Consider the following 22865-nt stretch of genomic DNA (forward strand, 5'->3'; position numbering starts at 1 on the left):
GCTTGGACAAATTCTTGAAGGTGTCCATAAACTATTATTAATCAGATAAGCTTGGAAAAAGCCACTACTTATACATGGACATTAGCATGGGAGCTGTCTACTGTTTGGGATCCTGCCAGGTACTTGTGATCTGGATGGGCTACTGATGGAAACAGGATGCTGGGCTTGATGGAGCTTCGGTCTGACTCAGTATGACAATTCTTATGTAATTAGTAGACCGAAAAAAACTTCACTACCAACTGACACCTCCACTAACCAACAATCCACACTCCGTTTCTCAAAGGACAAGTGAGGTGTAATTTCCATGGCTTAAATATGAGGCATAAAGTGTGTGTGAATGTTTGATGATATGTGTATGTATTCTATTTATAAAATATTTACTTGTGCATATACTTCCAGCTCCCATCCCAGAACGCCCACAAAAAGCCTTTTTGTGCACATACATTTACTCACAACACTAGCAATACGCATATATTTCAAACTTTATAAAATACTCTTGGCTCACATTAATGCTACTTACGTGCATATACTGCTATTTTATGTGCACAAAACCCGAGTAAACTTTTGACAATTACTCCCTAATGGTCCAATTGTCTCCCCTTCAGGTTTCTTGCTTTTGATGTACTTGAAAATGATTTCATTATTAGTTTTTGCCTCCACTCAAATTCTCACTTAGCTTGCCTTATGAATATTTTACAGCTATCTTGCCTGTGCTTGTGCTGTCCTCTATTTCCCTGCTTAGGTTCTGCTTTTCATTTTTTAATAGACGCCATTTTGGTTTGAGCAGGCTTTTTCACAGCACCATCTAGCCATCCAGGCAGAAGTTTGCACCCTCTCCTGCTTTTGCCCTTCTCTCCAGTTAGAATTTGTTTAAACTATCTTTTCTCTAACAGCCTAGTTCCACATTCCCTGTTATAATGTAACTTTTGTTTTTGTTTGCTCTGTTAATTGGTTCCCCCTAGTTTTATGTAAACCGGTATGATAGGACCTGGTCTTAAGCATCGGTATATTAAAAGAATTTAAATAAATAAATAAATAAATAAATAAATAAATAAATAAATGTTTGTCCTTTTTTAACTCGTGAAATCCTATCTTGGCATGTCAAATAAAAATAATGCATTTTTAAAGAGTCTCCTATTCTCGCCTGCCCTGGGCATGAATTTTCAAAGGGTTTTCATGTGTAAAAATAGTATATACACACACACATACACTATTTTATAAATTTCAAGACTACAGGCATACTTGCAGTACGGTGCATGCATTTTAGGGCGGAAGAAAAGGGGGTAGTCTAGAGGTGTTCTGGGGCAGAATTAAGAAGTGTTGCGGTCCCGGTCGCTAGTCTAGCGACCGGGTCCTTACCTTCGTTCTCCCGCTGGAGGCCGCGCCGGGGCTCAGCGTTTTCTGGGCCTACCAGCCCGCTCTGCGGCGTCTCTACGAGGGAGATGCCGCCAAGGCCTGATCATAGCTCCACCCCTCCAGGGGCACCCGCACGCGTGAAGAAGGACCTTTTAAAGGTCCAGCACCTGGAAGCACTGGACAGCCCCCCGGATGACATCAGACACCGGCAGGGTACTTAAGGCCGGCGTCTGCCTGGAAGAATCGCCTTGCAACGAGGTTCCTCTACTTAGAGTATCTAGTTGCGTTCCTGCTGATCCTGTGTTGGTCCCTGTGGTTCCTGATCCTGCTCCAGCTGTTCCTGATCCTGGCCTCGTCGTTCCTGATCCTGTTCCTGCGGTCCCTGTTCCAGATCCCCTTGGTTTGTTTCTCTGGTTCATGACTCCGGTCCTGCTTCCGATTCTCCGTGTCTGCTGCCTGCCTCGACTTCTGGATCATCTTCTCATCTCGTTTCACTGCCATCTCCTATGACCCAGTGGTCCGGGTCCTCACGGGCTCCTACCGGGGGGGATCTCGGGCTTCCAGGGTGAAGACTCCATCTTCTCTGCAAGTCTCGCTGCCGTCACCCAAGTCCCAGCGGTCCGGATCTTCACGGGCTCCTCCCAGGGGGATCTCGGACCTCCAGGGTGAAGACCACACCTGTGCATCTGCCGTGGTTCCGCCTCCTGGCCTATCCACCTCCGCGGAGTCTTCCATTCCTTCCTACTCACTCCGCCAGGCTGGCCCAAGGGTCCACCGTCCTGTCCGCAACAAGAAGTATTCGTACAAGTTGCTATGTCTTAAGAGGTGCCTGCACATACATTATCATGCCTGATCAAACATTTTCACACCTGCTAATGGAATTGCGCAGTTGAGATCTTCGAGTTTACTACTGTTTTCGGTGGGAGGTCTGGGTGAACCGGTGAGGGGTTCAGGGTGAAATGTTAGAGAGTCTAGGTGAATTGGAGAAGGTCTGGGTGAACTGGCAGAGGTATCAGCAACAGATGAGTTCAAGTAAATGTGCAAGTAAGTATTTTCAGAACAGTATTAGCTGGATTTTAAAAGCTCTATGCACGTAAGGGGGTTACACGCGCCGGGCCTATTTTATAAAGGCCCAGCGAATCACGTAAAGCCCTGGGATGTGTCTAAATCCCGGGGCTTCAAAAAAGGGGTGGTCCTTGGGTGGGTTGGGTCCAGAGGCATCCAGCACAGTAGCCATTTGCTGCTGTGTGAGAGGGTCACCTGCTGGCAGGCTGCCAACACTCGCAACTTGCACCTGCCCAGAGGCAGGCACAAAAGGTAAGATAGAGGTCGGGGGGGGGGGGGGGGGTTAGAATAGGGCTGGGGGGAAAATGTTAGGGGAAGGGGTGGGAAGGTTAGATTAGGGGGAAGAGAACGGGGGAAGGCCACAGGAGTCGGCCCTCTCAAAATGCACTAGTGTGCACCCTCTTATGCGTGCAGACCCCCAATTTTATAACATGTGTGCGCCTGCGCGCATGTTATAAAATCGGGTGTCCATGTGCACATGCTGGGTAGCACGCGCACATGGACACCCGCACGTACCTTTGAAAATCTACCCCTATATGTGCATACTTTATACAATTCCTGCCGCTATTCAGGATTATTTGGCAGACATGCTATGTATTTTTATACACCTGAAATATATGCATGACATTTATAAAATATGTAGAGAATATAAGCGTTTTCTGACATTGGAAATATATGCATTTATAACGTGCAAACCTTTGGGGCAGAAATACATAGTATTTTATGGAAAGTTAGCTTGGGATCTGATCCCAGAGCTGGCTGATATAATGTGGGTCCCTACTCATTAGAGATGTGCATTCATTTTTGCCGAATTGGAAAATTTCAACAAAATTGTCCAATTTGGCATGTTTCAGGGAGCCCGAAAAAGATTGGGATTTTCCCATTTTTTTGCAAAAATTAGTTTTTCCGATTAGTGCGCACTAACGGGAGTCAGTGCGCTAACTCCCGGTTGGCGCACGCTAACTCCCTGTTAGCGCGCGCTAACAAAAAGTAACAAAATCTAATGGTTTTTGTTAGCGCGCGCTAACGGGGAGTTAGCGTGCACTAACTAAAAATCGATTTTTCGCGAATAAAAAGACTCGAACTGAAAAAAAACGACATTTTCCATGGCGGCCGAAAAACGAAGAACGAAACGAACACATAAAATGATGCACATCTTTACTTACTCATGGGCTTACTCCTCCCTTGCTGTCTTACTTCCTATTCCCCCCTTCTGGTTGTTGGGGGGGGGGAGGGGGAAGGATCGAGAGAGAGGTATATTTCTTTGGTCCAGATGCCCTGTTGAACCATGTGGCAGGATTAATTCCTGCTGGTTGGCTCTACGGGTTCGAGGATCAAGGCAATGGAGAGGTCTAGAGTGATGTTATATGGGAGAGGTGAGGATGGGTCCCCCACCACTTTTGTCACGTCAAGCATTTCTCCCTCCCACCCATGCTCTCTTCTTTTTCTTCATAATGTATTGTATTGTGTTATTCCACTTGTTGGCAGGGGTTTAAATTTTTTTTTTTTTTGCAGGACTTTCACTGAGCCATGAGAATACGTTGTTTCCTTGAAGATGGGGTTATTTTGGTTGACTGGATGCATTCATCCTGGTTTGGGCTTATTGTTAGATGTAAGTAGGTGCCCTGTGTGAGATGTGATGTTTATGCCTACAGGTCAACTATCCTTCTGGGGTATGGTGGGTATATTACCAGAATAGTCCATGGTTGGGGGGGGGGGGGGGGGAGGGAGGATGTGAAGCAGTGGATAGTTGCTGTTTTGTTGCTTGGATATATCTTGGTGTTTAATAGTTGCAGTCTTGACTCCCAAAAGTTTGTCAAGTATTCTCTTTACAGTAGCATTTCAGTAGATGTATGACAGGATGTGTGTGGAGTGAGACTGAGCTTGGCCACTGTTAGAAACAGGACACTGATGGACTTGATGGACCTTTGGTCTGACCCAGTTTGGCAAGCCTTACGTTCTTATATTGTTCTGGGATAAGAGTGTTATACACTCTGTGGTACCCGCCATATAATTTATAAAATACTTGCATAAACCTCCATATATCCATTTACATGTGCAAATTGTGTACTGTAGATAGTTTTGAAAGTTGGGCTCCCTAAGTTTAGTAATTACAACAACACCTAAAACATTAATACATTAAGAGCTCTCTTCTACAGGCCTAATTCTACCTTAGTCTGATGAGTACTAGGCAAATACTAGTCTCCTGATAAACCTAAAAAAACAAAATTATTAAAATACTAAATCATTTTGAACTCATGGAAATGGGAAAATAAATCCAGACTCAACAACTAATTTACAGAATTCATCAAACAAAGAAAGAAAAAAATGCAGATACTCCAAATAACACAGCCCAAATAATAGGATTTACTGTAAAGGTAAACCTTCTTAAGAACATTTGTTTGAGAAATGTAACATCTTGATTTAAAAAAGATGTTAAATTCCTTTTTTTTTTTTTATCAGAAAATAAGATAATCTTGATTCACAGAAGGACAATTCATTACTGTATTGTATGAGTCATAAAATTCATAAGACATAGTAGAGTACACCAGTTTAAAAGTGCAGTATGCATTTTCTTTCTCACATTTAGAGGCACATAGATAAATGGATTCCAGCAAGCTCTTCCTGGGAGCATGTCCTATACAAGAAAACAATTTTCTCTGGAATTACTACTTGAGTCTTATTTGTCTGTTAGGCCTTACTCAATAAGAGATTTCCATTGGACAAAATAGGAGAAAACCTGTTCAGAACAGAACTATTAGCTCTCTGGGCCTGATTTACGAAACTTTTTTCTCATAGACCCACAGGGGGAAAAATGCCTTCGTAAGTCAGGCTTTATGAGTGCTGTATACAGAAGACTGCAGGAATTCATTCTGATAGTTTTCTGCTCCTACAGTACATGATGGTGCATAAATAATCATGAAGATCACTGTGTGTAGTGAAGCTGATTAGATGTTCCCCAATCAGCTCCATAAGTCTCCAGTGAGAGGAGATCTGGATTCTTTGAGAGAAAAGAAAATTAGTAATAAAAATAAATAAATCCAATCATGGCTTTGACTGAAACAGACACAATTTGGGCACAATATGTTCACATAGTATTCTTCAGCAATATTTGCATTAATTTGTACTTGGAAATAATTATTTAAAATATTATAAACAAAATAAGAAAGAAAGAAACTATATTGAGTACTATGAAGTCCTACGCTGATGTGCATTAATAGAGACATCAGTCAGGCCATAGAGCCTCTGAGTTGTACCAATCAAAAAAAAAAAAAAGAGATTTTGCTTTTGTGTGCATGGCAATTTTGTTTTCATTTTCCAAAGCTTGTACAGTATTTTAGCAGCCATTCCAGTGCTGTCACAGAAGCACCAAAGAATGAACGTTTCTTTGCCAGTACTTCCAGAATATATAAAATGCTGGTTTTATGCACATGCCAGGTGTTCTTTGTTGCTGGTCTTATGCTAGCACTTAAAGATATGCGTCTTCTGCAGTTACTTGGGCAACGTCACTTAGTGCATCAAGAGACAGAGCTGGCAAGCATCTCTGAAATGATCATGTTTCTTTGATTACATTAACTTGATATTTTTATAATTACCATTATTGTCCAGAGACTTCACAAATGCAATTACTGTCCAGAGACTTTGCAAGACAAAAAAAAAAAGGAAAGTCTTCTTCAGGTAATTCTGAGCTTCCCAATTAAAATATAACCTCTCTTTAACTTTTAAGAATATTAAAAATAAAAATAGATTAGATCAGTGAAAGCAAGATATGCAACTTTTAGATTCTAGCAAAACAACACCCCAAAGAAGCCTACCTTGCTCTTTTTTACATACCTCATGGCTCTAAACATTTTTGAGATTCACAAATTCTCACAAAATACCTTCTTCCCCCTCACCAATTTTTTTTTTAAGAGTTTCTCTTGGTCCTTTTGCATTACATTTCAATTAGAACTGGCCTTTGCCCTGATCCTCCATTTTCCCCCTATTTTATAAGTCCCCTGCCAATAAAGTGCCTGTCCTTGACTCGAGGCCACAGCTCTCTCTGGAACCTGGTACACTTGCAACCTGAATGGCCATTCTGCAATGATTGAGACCTTTTTTCCTTCCTTATAAACACCTTGGGGCTGTGAAAGCTACTTCTGTAGCATCCCCACTCCCAGCGGCACAGCAGCATGCTTCAACTTGCCACTTTGCCACCAAGCTGGCCCTGGCTTCCTTATATTTATGTGATCCAGCTTTGCCTATCACTAATACATTTGCTCTAGTTAGTATCTAAAAGGGTTTTCCATGTTGTAGTCTTCCCCTTGCTGTCTCCCCACTTTTTTGTAGGATGAGTCTGGGGAATATAAATGCCCCCTGAACCATGTGATCTGGGTCATTGCCTCTCCCCAAGAGGAGTGATCTGGTGGTGGTCATGGCTGCTTGAGAGTGGACTGATCAAGAGAGTGGAGTTAGAGATTTTTGTATTTTTGGACCGTGGACCAAGTACCTAAGAGAAGGGCAAAATCCTGGTATCCAGAAGAGCTGGGTTCTAGATCTTTTGCCTTTGCTACTAGTAGGGGTAGAAGAGTGTGAAGATTTTGGAGATCTTGATGACTGTTCAGAAAGCCATTTGAAGTTATCTGCGTTCAATATCTATTGTCACCTTTTTCTAGCCTTTGTTCATGCTGTAACTATATAATAAGCTCCCTACCATCCAAGGGGAACAGATTTTAGAAGGGGATGCTGTGTGAAGAACATCTAGGGGATTCACCAATGAAAACAGAGACTATGATATATTTTTTATTTTGTTTCTGTTGATGTTGTCTCTACGTTTTTCAATCTTAGGGGGTTATTTACTAAAGCTTTATCGTGTGCGAAAAGGGGGAGGGGAGAAGTTGGGGTGGGGAGGGGGAGGAGTCAGCCACGGCACCGCTGCGGGCGATAATGTGAGGAACATTATCGCCGGCAGTAGCGCAGCAAATAGCACCACCTTTCATGGTGGCACTATTTGCATGAAAGGCTGCAGCCGGCCGCACTGCAGCCAGCAAAATCGTACCACCATGGGGCAAACAGCTGCAACCTTTCGCAGGCCCACCCCCCTTTTTCACTGGATTCATCATTCTGTGAAGAATGATGAATCCAGCCCTTAGTTTGGATCCTTATTTTCAAACTCAAGTAAGCATTTAAGTTGAACATCATTATTGGTCTCTGCGGTTCCTTTGACTACTAATAACTCTAGTGGCTAGAGGTTTTCTCCTTGAAGGACTCCCCTGACCAGTGAATAGGACAAGTGGGGTAAAAGTGATTCTGAAGAGGTATCCATGCAGGACCAAGCACCCAGGAGGTTATCCTACCCTTGCTGATTGAACCCCGGCATTATTATTTATTTATTTATTTATTTATTTTGAAGGTTTTGTATACCGATATTCGTTAGGCAAACATCACATCAGATTCCATAGAACTATAAAATAGCCAACAGGGCTTTACAATGAACCTGATGCAATAAACAATGAACAGGGGAGGGGGGTGAGGGAGGGGGCGGGGAGGAAGGGGAGGTGGATTATAGGGTGTGGGAAATCAGGGTTATAATGTACATATGGGTTAACATAAAACATATTTAAATACAATTATAATTAGCATACATTATAGTTAGTATAAATATAGATAATGTACTTTGAAAATTAGGAGGATGGAGTTAAAGACTACCCGGTTGGAGGATGGAGTTAAAGCTACCCGGTTTCAGCCAGCAAGCAAACAAGGGTTCCTCCTACATTTATTATAACTTTTCTTGGTTTATACTTCTGATACTCCATAGGAAGGCTGAAATGGCTATCTTTTCTCCACACACTTATTTTTATACCCTGAGAATTCAGAGTTATTGATTTTCTCAACCTCTTGCATGTTCCAAATACTGGTGTCTATAGCCAGAAGCACAGAAGCATTTGGGGTTACTGGTGGTGTATGTGTACTAGGGGAAGACTATGAGGGAAAAATGATTATGGAGGAAGCAAACCAAAGTGACATTTCCATTATTTTTTCCACCATAGCATGGCCCCATATTTAAATTGCTAAATAATAAGTCTCTACCAATAAAAAAAAAAAAAAAATCCAAATGGCCTTTTATGCAATAGTCGATAGCATCATGCATCCTATTCTTCTATATGAGAGTAAAATCTGTACAGAATGGGACAGCACCTCAATATAAACTGTATAGTTCAAGTTCTTTATACATATCCTGCATTTGCAGAAAGTCCTCCCATAGGTGCAGAGGAGAAATAAGACTTTTATCCTTGCAAATCACCAAATAAAATATTCAGTTGCGTGTGTCATCTCATTAACAGCAACACTAATTCCCTCCACTACAGGACACATTATGAAATAATATAAAAATACTGCCAAAAAAAACCAAACACTCAGAACCTATGGAGCACACCTGCATACAATAACAGAACTAACTCCCAGAACTGAAACAAAGTGCTACATTTTAAGAATGGGACAAAAATGTGAGTGTTTTTTTGCATATGGGTTTTACTTGGATGATTTTTTTCTGTCAATATTTTTCCCTATCATATGTTTCAAGATGTTTAGATCTTGGACAAAAGATACACTGCTTTAAACTCTTATCAGCAATCTAATTGCATACTTTTGCACCTGTTTTCCTATACTATTGTCCATCATTTAAAATCTATCCCATTTTTTTGTAGTTAGATAATACACAATATTATTATAGCCTTTGTTTAAAGTATAAGAAACAGCCCAAGAAGTCCACTGTGAATTTTTCAATTTCATAATCTTCCTGACAACTCTTAGGATATGTGAACAAGCAGCAATAGAAATAGAGAAACAGACTACAATGGCAAATAAAGCAAGGTCCATCTAATCTGTCCATTCCTGATGCAATAGTGCAGAGCCCATTTGATCTTAGGCTTTGCCTTTACATCTTCAAAAATTTTAGACATTGAAAAGCAAAGCTCGCTACATTCACAAAACTGGCCATCACTTCAATGAAGTGCAGTTCCATTTTCTTAAAAATTGAAGCTGGTTCCTTTAAAAGACAGCTTTAAGAACTCTTTTGAACCTTATACCATCTCACATATCAACCACAAATACTTTTTGCTTATTAAATACTATATACCAGTCCCCTTTTTCCTGCAGCTGAACTGTCTGGCTGCAGGAAAGCTTCAGGCTTTGTGCGAGTGAAGAATTTTAAGTAGACTCAAGAGATTAGTAGAAAACATTTTCAAAATTAGAAACAGCTGATAGCACTTCTTAATATCTGGTCTTCAACTAATACATTTGCATTTACTTTTCAGTCACTTACCTATAATATGATAGATGTGTTTCTGCAATTGCAGCTTAAAAGTCATGTAAATACAAGAACATATTATACTTTCCATGTGGCTGATCTACTCCATGTCTACATTCAAAATTGCTTACCTGATGGACATCATATGTTTTTAGAAATATTGAAAGAAAGGGGAAAAACAAAAGTGAGTAATAAACATCTCGTGCAATATTATAGGGTTGTTACAGATTATTTTTGGGAGCCGTGATGCTCAAAATCAGTGTAACATTCTTTTAAGCTAATTGCATTTAGATTATCTTCTCATAGTTTGTTGCTTACATAAACGTGTATGTCTGTTAAAGTGTTAAGGAACTATCTATGAGGTTGTTTGCCCTATCTTTGACTATGCCTCTTATATATCCACAGAAATGGCAACTCCACCACACTTAACACTATTGAAATCCAGTAAATATTTCTACCACATACTGTAAAACTTTCATAACAATACACAAATAGGCATGCTGTTTTTGATATTTTCCAAAAATATCCAAATGCTTTGCTTTATGATTGAGAAGAAAATAATAAACAGGCTTAGTTTAGGTAAACCTTTAACTCATGAGATGTTCTAAAGTATTATAAATGCATGTATGTATGCTACATATTCGGCCGAATTTAAAATTGGCCAAGTGCACAAATATTGTCACTTATGCATGTGGTTGGAATGCATAAATTACTTCTGCTCCAGAGAATCAGCAAGTAACAAAATTAAAAAAAAAGAGGTCAAGTAGGTTAGGTTTAGGGGGTGGGGAAGAGAGGGGAAGGAGAAGGAAGGTTAGGCAGGGGGTAGGGAAGTTCCGAGTGCGTTGCCGCACGCACTTCGCAAAAGTACACCCCCCCCTTGCATGCGGCCACCCAATTTTATAACATGTGCGTGCCGGCTGCGCATGTTATAAAATTGGCGCATTCATGTGTGCACACCCTGAAGCACGCACACCTTTTAAACTCTATCCCAATTTGAATACAACATCATGCAACAGTGCTTCGATCATGAATTATAGATATGCCTAATCTTGGAGTTATACCGGAGAAGTGTTAGTAGCAAGTCAGTTTCTTTCTGAAATCTATTAAGAAGACAACATTAAAAGCTCTTTTGATATAAAAACTACACTGTGTCAAGGATTCTTTTGAAAAAGCTAATTTACACTATTTGATGATATAAGGTTGTGTCTGAAATATAGCATACAATTTTGGTCACCCATTTTGCTGGAAAGATTAAGATGGTCTAAATCAGGACTGGCAAAGCTTAGAAAAAAAGCATTTTTCAATTCCATATCTAGACTAGAAAGATGATGATTGCTTGCTCTGGGATAATGGTGACAAAGGAGAGACATTGCATTATGTATAAAAATGGCTTGATAAGAACATGCCATACTGGGTCAGACCAAGGGTCCATCAAGCCCAGCATTCTGTTTCCAACAGTGGCCAATCCAGGCCATAAGAACCTGGCAAGTACCCAAGTTTGTTGACTTGCATTTAAAAGTTGTGATTTACTACCAGTTTAAATTTGGGTCTTACTTACAAGCATGGTATCCAGGGCTTGAAAGCTGGAGCAGAACCACTCTGTAGGGCTTGCAAACAAGAGAGCTACATGCAGTGTCCTTTGTTTAGGAATTCAATTTTCCTGAAAGTTTTCCAGCTAAGAAGCAGTCCCTCACCAACCTTCAGGAAGACCAGACTGGTTCCTGTGGGTCAAACAAAAAAAATATATATCAGTGTATTTTGCCATTTGTCAATTGTCCAATGGAAAAAAAGGGGGCCTCTCCCCTTGCAGGTAGTATAACTCAGTTGCTAGAACACCTGGGCCAGAGGTTGGCAGTTCCACTTAAAGTCTTGAGCCTATTACCTTAGCCTACTTTTCCAGTATGCAGGAAAAAACCCCAAATAATAATAATAATAATAATAAAAAGTTTCACTTCTACATGGCACTTAGCAAGCAAAGCCTTGGGCCTCTTGGGTCTATAGCACAATTCACCTCTACTCCCCACTGTTGTGCTTTCTGAAAACAGCCTTCCCTATCCTCTCCTGTAGAGTAGAAAAAAACAAACAAACCCTAGATGCAAAAAAAAATCAAACAACAGATCTCTTCCCTCTATCTCTTAGTAGCCAGCTAGGCTTAGGGAAGTGTCAGAATTAATGTAGCCAGGATCAAAGGCAAAGTACTGTACCCTTAGTCCAGTTCCATATCCATATTCCATATTGGCACAGTCTACTTCCAAGTCCTCCTCCTCTTCTGTAGGGACAGTTTAAAGTTTAACATCCTCTCCTCCTGGGTGTGGCTGCTCTGAACGTGGTTCCCTTGCTGCCTGAGGCCTCAGGTATGTGTATCAAACTCCGAAAGGTCCAACCCTCCTGTGGCTGACAGGCTCTCTCCTCTAACTCCCATTGGTTCTTTGCTCCAAGAGGCTGGGAAATGTAGTTTTTCACTGCCTCTCCTTGCCCTTAGATCTGTGGGTCTGTTTCTGCCTCTATCCTTGCTAATCCAGTCCAAGTTTTCCAAACCTGGTGACAACCTTGACTCATTACAATGGAAAAAATCATTCCGATATTTGGTGATCATAAACTAAATTCTCTTGTGGCACATTCTTCTGTGGCAGAAAATAACGATTTTGTTTTGCAAGGAGCCTAGGGAGACTTATTTTTATCTGGAGAGAAAGGAATTAATTGATGTTTTCAGTTCAGGGAGGATGGAGTGAGAGACAGATGTTTAATGGAATTTATATTTACTTTTTTGGGGCAATTTTCAGAAGGATTCCTGTGGAAAACACCTTCTAAAACTTCCTCCTTTTGTATGGGTTAAATTGCACCACACTAATTTCATTGTGAAATCCCTGTGCCTACTTATGTAACCCCTCTTACGAAGTACATAAAATATTGAGCGGATCCAACCTGTATATAGAATGGGTCAGTCTCTCTAATTTTCTTTCTGAGTTCCGAAAATGGACCAGGATAAAGGCAATGAGGTGGTAGTGCTTCTCCTTTACTCTTTTGATCTGTTTGGGGAGAGATAAATCCCTCTTTCCCCTCATGGGTTCACATCCCTAATTCCTGGGGGCCTCTCACTACATACCCCTCTCTTTACTCACTCCATGGTAGAATTCACCCTTCTCCTCAGTTCTTTCCACCAGCGTGCAGGTCTCCTCCATGATCTGGCCATCCTCTGGGGGATTCATCAGGGGGAGGAATCTCTTCTTTCTCCAGCTTCTCAGCCTTGGGCCTTTCCTCTTGAGGGGAAATGTCCCTGCAGGGCCCTCTCTCCTTCCTGGAAGTGTCCCTGAGCCCACAGGCTAGTTACTCCAGGCTCCATACATCCTGGAAGTCTTTTCCTCCATTCCATTATCAGAATGGGCAAATCCTGCCAAATTGCCCTAGAATATATACCTTCCCAGGAATTCTCTGTCCAATCATCTCTTCTCATCTCTCTTAAAGTGACACCCCACCATACCTCTTATCACACAACCAAGTTAAGCACAACAGAATAAAACTTAAAAACCATCAATTGCTCAGTATCACATCAACCAACAAAATTTCTTCCTCAACCTCTTCCCAACAAAGACAACCCTGGGGCTCCCCCACCCAAAATGTCTTATATTACTAAACAGGGACAAGAGCATAATTTATGCCTCCCCCCCCCCCCCCCCACACACACACACACACATTATACCCCCACCCAAACATGGTTTTGCTTTTCCAAACCACCCTGGTGATAGCATTTACAATAAACACACGGCATGGCAGCACTCTTCAACATAATAAACATTCCATCAAGTCACAGATTGCCCACATCTCTTGTAGGTATCCTTCCATATGACAAACCCCAACTTCAGTAACAAATAATTTTCCACATTAGGAAGGCACCCTTAAAACTTTAGTTCAGAATTAGCAGCATTATAAATAGCATTTCCTGAGTACCGCAGGGGAATAACTGACTTTTGAACCAACTCACCAGTAGCAGTGTGCTGGCCTTTTAACACACTCAAGCAACTGTTGCATTTCACTGGTCATGGGATGGACCCGCAACCAGCCACTCATACCTCCAGCCCCGAGCCACGGTGGGGACCCTCCAATGCTATGGCAGGCTCTGAACAAGGACACGGCAGGCCCCCACACCCGAGCACGCCTGGCACGCCGCGCTAGGGCACCACTGCCAGCTGATCGGGCCATCCCTTGGCGCACACACACTCGACTCTCCAGCAATTAAAGTGTCCATGGCAGGAAAATCCACTGCGGTGCCCTCTGATGACATCTCGGGTCTCCACTATATAAAGCCTACCCAGACTTCCCATAGACACTTCAGCAATAGTTCAACTCTTCAGAGTAGCAGTTTGCCTCTGCTTTCCTGGTTCCTGATCCTGTGCCTTGACTATGTGTTCACATGTTCCTGGTTCCACTGTGTGTCATCTGAGTTCCTGTGTCTGTTCCTGGTCCTTCTGCAAGTCTGGTCTTCTCCTGAGTTGTGTCTCTGTGGTCCTTCATCTGTCTTCAGTGTCCAGCCTGTCCTGTTGCTCCACTTTGCTTTGCCCCTTGGATTGGACTCCTGGCTTTGACTTCTGTTCGGACTCTTGATTCTGTCTTTGGCTTGACTTTAGTTTCTTCTTCAACACTGCTTGACCTCCACTTACTCTTTGACCACTGCCTACTCATCATCTTGCTAGAACTATGCCTGCCCAGACCTCTGCTCGGACCTTGTCACTGCACAAACTCTGCCTGCACTTGGCCATAGCCTGTACCAGTCTCTGCTGTCTGCTGCCTGCCCCAAGCACTACTTGTACTCACTGCTTCACTCCTGCTGGTCTACATCTCCCACATCAGATCCACCATTCCACAGAGGCCCCCACCTAAGCCCAGCTGGCCCTGGCACCCGAGAGTTTAAACTAAAGGGAATGAGGGCCTCTGCTCCAGACAGTGGGGACCTGCAAGGCTCTTCTCTGTAGGTTGCACCAAACCAAGGGTCCACTTCCGCAACAGCAACTTTATGAGTTTGATGGTCAAATGTCAAACTAATATCCATGAACATAATTTGGGGCTTCAAAGTCATCCCCAAACAATAAGTTTGACCACTCTTTTTGCATCTACCTGGCACCATCCAAATTCCAAATGTGCCACTGCCAGGGAGTGTTCTCTTAAACAGCCCCCAAATCTTGTACCACAAAGCTGGCAAATGCTAAAGGTAAAAAGGCTGGCAAATGCTAAAGGCAAAAAGACCTCCAGGTCCTTTAAATCAGGATATATTTGAAAAACCCTCCCACTCTTAGCAGTTTAGCCGCATACTTGATCCAAGAATGAACACCAGTCAAATGTCTCCTAACGAGATCCAAGAACCCCCACATCCTCTGTGGGATATTGAGTTACCATCACTGTCCTTTATCTCCCCCTCTCTTGTACATCTCAGACAGACACATTTTCAGGCATCTAGGCCTCGTCACCTTGGCTCAGTGCAATCTGGGTAACTGACACCACCAAGCTTCCAAAGGAAGCTCATACATTTCCAGTCCAATCATAAGGACTTTATTCAGTACAGACTCCCCAAAAATGGTACATTCCATAGGAGAATAAAATGGAATGTTTTCTGCTGGTTTAGTCTTTCTCCTATCTCCAGATCTGCCCTTTTGTGGCACTCGTAAAAGTTGCCATGCTATTAAACAGCACAGGTACAGATACTTTTACAGGTAGAGGGAAAGAACAGTTTTCAGACCTGGATTTTATCTGGATAACTCCTTAGCTATCTGGGTAAAACTTTAGGAAAAGTGCCCTTTTGAGGGATAATTTTGTCACCTTGTATATAAATTAGCCAGCTGAGGTGGACATAGATTACACCAGTTTTTAAAGGAGACGTATGTACATAAGTATGCTTTGAAAATTATGCTGGCAAAACTATGCACACAAAATTATACTTGCTATATGGTGCATAAAATTTTGCAGAGATAATTTATATGCATATAAGTCCTAACCCCACCCAGACTCCACCCCCTGGATTGCCAATTCCAATGGAGAGAATATTCCAAGGGGATTCACACATAAAAATAGCATGGGTGCACATATACTATTTTATAAATATCAAGAGAATGTAATTATTTTCCATTTCATGCAAACATTTTACTGGGGAAAAATAAGGCTAGGGCTAGGGGGGGGGGGGGGCTCCAGGACAGGGATCAGGATTATATGCGGTAGTTGCTATTTTGTAAGTACATAACTGGCTAAATTATAGCTGGCTAATAAGATAACCATCTAGAATTTAGCCAGCTAAGGACTGGATTTTCTATCTTCGCACTGGTTTGTGAATCCTGGCACTAATGGGGACGGGCCTGCGAAAGCAGGCAGCGATCGCACCACCGCAGTGCAAACACTGCCGGCTTTCGCACCCAATAGTGCCATCGTAAAAGGTGGTGCTATTGGGCGCATTACTGGCGGCAATAAGGGGCCTTACCTTTTTGCCGTCATGAAGTTTCCACGGCGCCCGCCCCAATACCACCCCGAATCCTCCTCTTCCGGTGTTGACACTGCCCCGACTTCGCCCCGATCTAGGTATCGCACGCAAAAAGGGTTAAGGTTAGGTTAGGGTTAGAAAATAACCCCCTAAGTTAGGGGTGTTCCAGGGATGTAACTGGGAGGAGTTGAGTTAACCAGTTAAGTTAGCCAGCAAAGTCTAGTCAGGCTGAAGAGCTGACCTAAAGTTAGGGGGCTATAGTTAGCTGGCTAACTTTAAGATAGCCGGCTATATTCAATATTGTGTTTTCACTATTGAATATACAGTACCTCTAAAGTTAGCCGGATAAGTTTATCTGGCTAACTTTGCTAGCCAGACTGTGTCTGAATTTGGACCTCAATGTGTATTTGTGTAATTTTCTGAGCATATCACCTCACAATTTTCTACAGGGCCACTAACTTACCCACAGAAGTTCTTTTGAAAATTATGGGAGTAGCTTTCTAAGTCATTTATACACATAAAATACAAGTTATGTATGTAAATGGCTTGTTGTAAAATTGCCTGGGGTTTATGCACATAAATGTATGTGCATAACCTGATTTTTTTATATTCTTTGATACACTCAAAAAATAAGTTTTCTGGTGGCTGAGTTGGGATTTACATTTTTTATTTTAAAAAGTATATAATGAATTTTCAAAGGCGTTATATGCGTAAGAGTTTCATATATCATAGCAATTTTGAAAAGCCCATTACATGTGTAAAGTCCATCTATGCATGTAAAACCTTTTGAATATGCAGCCCTATGGAGTGAATTTTCAAAGGAGTTACAAGTGTTGCGGTCTCCGCCGCTTCCCCTTCGCTAGGACTGAACGGTGCCTACCTCCGCCGCTGGAAATGCCGCGTTCCGCGTGGCTGGGACCCCGGCGGCACTGCCTGCTCCACGTGGCAGCCGCCATTGCTTGCCCATCTCTCCGCTGCCTCGCGCGTGCGCGAAGACGCCCACTTTGTGCGCACAGCTCCCGGAAGTCTGGCCCCGCCTGCGCTGACGACGTCACGCCCTAAGGCCGATATAACTGGCGCCCGGACTCCTTCTCTTTGCCTTGCAACGAGGTTCACTACTGCCTAGTAGTTCTGAGTTGCGCATCGTCTGTTCATTGTTCCTGCCTTTGACCCTTGGACTGCTTTTGACTCGCTTCAGCCTGCCGCCTGCCTCTGACCTTGGTTCGTTCCCGACTTCGCTTCTGTCTGCTGCCTGCCTCCGACCCCGGCTTGTTCTCGACCTTGTTCCAGCCTACAACCTGCTACAGACTCCGTTCCAGTCCACAGCCTGCTACAGACTCTATTCCAGTCTACAGCCTGCTTCAGTTCCAACCTGCTACAGACTTTGTTCCAGTCCACAGCCTGCTTCAGTTCCAGCGGCTACAGACTCCGTTCCAGTCTATGGCCTGCTTCAGTTCCAGCTTACTACAGACTCTGCCTCAGTATCCGGTTAGCTACAGTCCCCACTGCCGCCCGCTGTCCTGCCATCAGCTGGCCCTCGGCCTGTACAGCCGATTCTTGGACTACCAAATACCTTTGGACTTCCTTTGCTACAGCTCTGGCCTAAGGCCATCCCTGCCACTGGACATTCAGCCTATTTCCCAAGTCCCAAGGTTCCAGGACCCTACAGGCTCCTCCTGGGGGGTTCCTGGTTCCCGGGTGAACACCGCCAGCCTGTGGTTCTGCCTCCCGGCCTACCCTGTCATCCTAGGTGGGCCGGCCCAAGGGTCCACTACCTCGCCTGCAGTATCAGACTGCAACAAGCCTAAAAGTAAAATTTTCAAAAGCCCATTTATATTAATTTATTCATTAAATCTATACCCTACCTATCAAACACACAATCAATAACATTAAACAAACTAGAACCCAGTTTAACATGCATAAGTCCTTTTGAAAATTATTATCTCCTATGGGGTAGATTTTAAGAGGCGCGCGAACAGCCTACTTTTGCTTGCGCATCAGACTCAAGCAAAAGTACGCTGGATTTTAGTAGATACGCGCGGAGCCGCGCGTATCCACTAAAATCCGGGATCGGCGCGCGCAAGGCTATCGATTTTGTATAGCCTGCGCGCGCCGAGCCGCGCTGCCTCCCCCCGTTCCCTCCAAGGCCGCTCCGAAATCGGAGCGGCCTCGGAGGGAACTTTCCTTTGCCCTCCCCTCACCTTCCCCTCCCTTCCCCTACCTAACCCACCCACCCGGCCCTGTCTACACCCCCCCCCTTACCGTTGTCGGGGGATTTACGCCTCCCGGAGGGAGACGTAAATCCCCGCGCGCCAGCGGGCCTGCTGCGCGCCGGGCCGCGACCTGGGGGCGGGTACGGAGGGCGCGGCCACGCCCCCGGGCCGTAGCCACGCCCCGTACCCGCCCCCAAAACGCGGCCGACACGCCCCCGAAACGCCGCGTCGACCGGGCCCGCCCCCCGACACGCCCCCGACACGCCCCCCTCCGAAAACCCCGGGACGTACGCGAGTCCCGGGGCTCTGCGCGCGCCGGGAGGCCTATGTAAAATAGGCTTCCCGGCGCGCAGGGCCCTGCTCGCCTAAATCCGCCCGGTTTTGGGCGGATTTAGGCGAGCAGGGCTCTGAAAATCTACCCCTATGTGCATAAATTAACATGAATAAGTTAAGCCTTACAAGCAGCAGTTGTAACTTTGTGTGTTTTAATTTGTGCATGTTATATAATTTTCAAAGCTCAGTTTATGCACAAATAGTAAGTTCCCTTTGAAAACTAGTGCAACTTAGGAGCTTTGCCAATGCACAAGTTGTTATAAAATTACCCTCCCTATGGGTATAGTGATATATGAACAGCAGAAATTTTAAAAAGGTATCTTAAACACAGACTTTTTTTTCCAGTCTAATTACTGTGTTGCTATGTGTCTTTCTCTCTGTTATCCCTGACCCTTTCTGGGCAGACTGTTTTATAAAAAGGTAAAGAGAAAATTAGCATAGACCAAAATATAGCTCCAATTTCCTGTGTTCTCCAAAGATACAACATTAATCTCATTCCCCAAGGGTATATCATCAAAAGAGGAACACTATATTCTTTTGACACTCTTGTCAAAAGAACTCTGTTATTCTTTTACATTCTTGTTACGTTGTGTCAAGATTCTCTTTACATGGTGATCTATATCACTAGAATAGGTATGCTATTTTATTTTACAAGGCATAACTAGTAAGTACAAAATAAAATAAATTCATTAAGGCCTTGATTTACTAAGATGTTTCTCCATAGACACAGAATGGAAGATAGGTCTTAGTAAATCCAGCCCCAAGACCATATTCTGAGCTATATTACAGAATTTGTGCCAAGAAAACATAGTTCCATCATTATATGCTTTCTGACATTACAAGAATATTGTCTAAACCAGTTCTAAGAGTACACGGCAGCTCTAGGATCCCAGAAGTCATTATTCTCTTTGAACTCCCAGCTTTAGAAGGACAGTGCTGTAGGGTTTAAACTGTTTCTGTGCTATCATATTTTCACCAGCTGAATCAATACCTCACTGGTTGAAATCCCTTCCCCAGTGACCTTGTATGAAATTCTAAGTTCTAAACCATGGAATCGTGTGTCAGTGAAGCTGCAACCAGAAGACTCTCTAGGGTATATAAGAGAACTCTCACTGTGCCCATCTTGTCCATTACCTGTTTTTGTCATTGTGTCAGTAAAAGGTCTGATTTACCAGAAACATCTGCAGCATAGGAAAGAGGCTCCATCGTACTAACCTTCCAGCCACTTCATGGGCCTGTTTGTGCAGGCAATAATATTTCTCTGCCAATATAAACAGGGAAGCATCCCGAAAGGAATGAAAACGTTTGTTTCACCAATAGTCTTAGGGGTAGATTTTAAAACATACCTGCGCGCATCCATGTGCACGCGGATCCCGGCGCGCGCACATGGACATGCCGATTTTATAACATGTGCGTGCATGCTGTAAAATCCATTGGCTGTGCACACAGGAAGGAGGTGAATTTTTCCAAAGGCCGCACAGCGATGTATTCGGGCCTTCCCCAGTTCTCTCCCAGTCCGCTCGAAATTAAGGAGCGGTCTGGGAGGGAACTTCCCTAACTCCCTACCTAACCTTCCTTCCCCTTACCCTCTCCTCCCCACCCCCTAAACCTAACCTACCTTGCCACTAGTTTTTAATTTTATTACCTACTGCTCCTCGAGAGCAGAAGTAATTTGCCGGCATGCGCTTCCCCGGGACAGCGGCTAATGTCTACTTATGGCTACTGTCTCGGCCATTCTCCATCCTGCCACGCCCACCTCAGAACATGCCCCCGACCCACCCCTTTCCCAGGGCCCGACACTTGTGCGCTTATCACCACTTACACACGTGGCTTGGCCTTTTTGAAAATGCACATGGTGCGCGCAGGGCCCAGCCACACGCATAAGTGGCAATTTTTATGTGCATGACTGATTTAAAATTTGGCCGTTAATTTTCACAGTTACAGAAAATAGGAATATGATTGGACCTCTCCAAATGACTGAACTAAGCATCAAATTAATGGAACAGACATGGAAAATAGTTTGGTGAGCCTAAACAATGAATGTTATTAAAATCTCAGTTCTCGAAACATATACTGCAGGAAGACCCTATCTAAATTTGATTTCATTAGTTAACTATAAAAATGATTCAGACTATGTTCTGATTTTGATCATCTTTTTCCTTTCTCTTTTCTTCATTTTTTCATTAGCAGGTGTTGGTTATCATAGGTATATAATCTATTACTATTAATGTTTTTAGTGAGCTCTACTTATACGAGTTTTGTTACAGTAACTGAGTCAACTGTGAACTATCCAAGCCCTTACAATTAACCCATGCATCACTCAATGAATACATCAATGAATAAATTGAAAATTATAAAAGGCCACAACTTTATTGAATCCCTGACAAGAGAATTAAACTCTGTAGCCAAGCCCTCCTAGCTTATAAGGCCTTGTGAAGATGGCATCTGGACCCACTCAAGTCTTATTGGATGGGACACCTCATTCAAGCAGGACTGCTGGCTCTCTGGGGTGAATACATAGCTGCACTGAGAGTCATAGCCTGTCACTTTACAGGAGCCTAGTGACCCAGTAGTACAAGAGCCCAGTCATATTAGTGGGAATATTAACTTGGCCTGAGTCTTACCACACAGCCCTCCTCATTCAAGCAGGGCAGCCAGCTCTCTGGGGTCCTGACACTGGTGCACTGGGAGTCGCCAGCCTGTTGTCATACATACACTTTCGGATAATAGAAGGACTAGGGGGCACTCCATGAAGTTCGCAAGTAGCACATCTAAGACTAATCGGAGAAAATTATTTTTCACTCAACGCACAATTAAGCTCTGGAATTTGTTGCCAGAGGATGTGGTTAGTGCACTTAGTATAGCTGGGTTCAAAAAAGGTTTGGATAAGTTCTTGGAGGAGAAGTCCATTAACTGCTATTAAAAAAGTTTACTTAGGGAATGGCCTCTGCTATTACTGGCATGAGTAGCATGGGATCTTCTTGGTGTTTGGATAATTGCCAGGTTCTTGTGGCCTGGTTTGGCCTCTGTTGGAAACAGGATGCTGGGCTTGATGGACCCTTGGTCTGACCCAGCATGACAATTTCTTATGTTCTTACGTTCTTAGCCACCTGGTGCAAATGACCCCAGCCATGCTAGATAGAACTGTTGTGACAGTTAACCTTGCTCAACTCTAGGAAAACCTATCTATTAGGCTCAGGTACCCCACCCACATTTTGACGAATGATACCCAAAAGGCAAAGATTACAGAAAAGATACAAACATGTTTAAAAATTTACCATCAGGTTCAGAAATCACTTAACCCAACAATCCATGTCAACTAAATGACACAATTAATCTGCTTGCTACACCCTAGTAAACTAAGTCAAGAGGTGGTAGGAGATTGGGTAGGCAACTTTAGATCTTGCGGAGTAGGCAAACTACCTTCCAATTTCCTTGCTACCTTTTTTGTCAAATATAGTTGAGGATGTGGTACTGCAACAATTGCAGACTTAAATTGATGATTTCCACTTTGGTTTTTGTTCAGCTCATATTATGGAAACTTTACTCATTTCTAGTTTTCATGTATTTAGGAAAGGCTTTGACAGAGGGACCAGTTATTTTTTGGTGTTGTTAGATATTATAGCTACATTTGACACTTTAGTTCATGAATACTTGTATAGATTGAGATGTGTGGGGATACTTTCTACTGTTCTTTTATGTTTTGCTTCTATTCTGGGGGATCATTTCTAAAAGGTCCCTGTGGGGAATGCCATCTCTTCTCTATTCAGTGGATACTGGCATTTCCCAGGGATTTGCACTGTCTGCTACTTTATTTAATATTTTAAGGATACAAGGTAAACTAGATGGCAATAATTTCTTGTTCTTTCTGGGGGCATTAAGAATGCCAAGCTTTCAGTTCTTGGGGGTTAGAGTGTCTAAATTCAAATATTACACTGATAGAAAGTTTGAAGGATATAGTTTCTGTCAACATTGATCCTTTCATTGGTAAAATTAGTGCACACATAGGAAGTTGGAAGAGTATGCACGTGATGCAGATGTGAAGGTTGAATGCCACTAAATTGTATAACAAATTCAATTAAATTCCCTTGAATATTGGGGATACATTTTTCTTGAACATAGAAAAAACTGTACCCAATTTCTTTGG

At 43.0% G+C, this 22865-nt stretch overlaps 2 long non-coding RNA genes across 3 annotated transcripts in view; one reads left to right on the forward strand and one right to left on the reverse strand.

The window, feature by feature from the left end:
- The window catches only part of LOC115100440, a 120453-nt gene extending 109030 nt beyond the window's left edge, over positions 1-11423 (reverse strand). The window contains exon 1 of the long non-coding RNA XR_003859064.1: positions 11268-11423. This is a non-coding gene — a long non-coding RNA (uncharacterized LOC115100440). The remainder of the gene's footprint in view (positions 1-11267) is intronic.
- Positions 9700-22865, forward strand: part of LOC115100439 — a 57867-nt gene continuing 44701 nt past the window's right edge. For both annotated transcript variants that reach the window (XR_003859062.1, XR_003859063.1), the window contains exon 1: positions 9700-9893. This is a non-coding gene — a long non-coding RNA (uncharacterized LOC115100439). The remainder of the gene's footprint in view (positions 9894-22865) is intronic.

The sequence above is a fragment of the Rhinatrema bivittatum genome, chromosome 10, assembly GCF_901001135.1.
Source record: "Rhinatrema bivittatum chromosome 10, aRhiBiv1.1, whole genome shotgun sequence".
Classification (NCBI taxonomy): Eukaryota; Metazoa; Chordata; class Amphibia; order Gymnophiona; family Rhinatrematidae; genus Rhinatrema; species Rhinatrema bivittatum.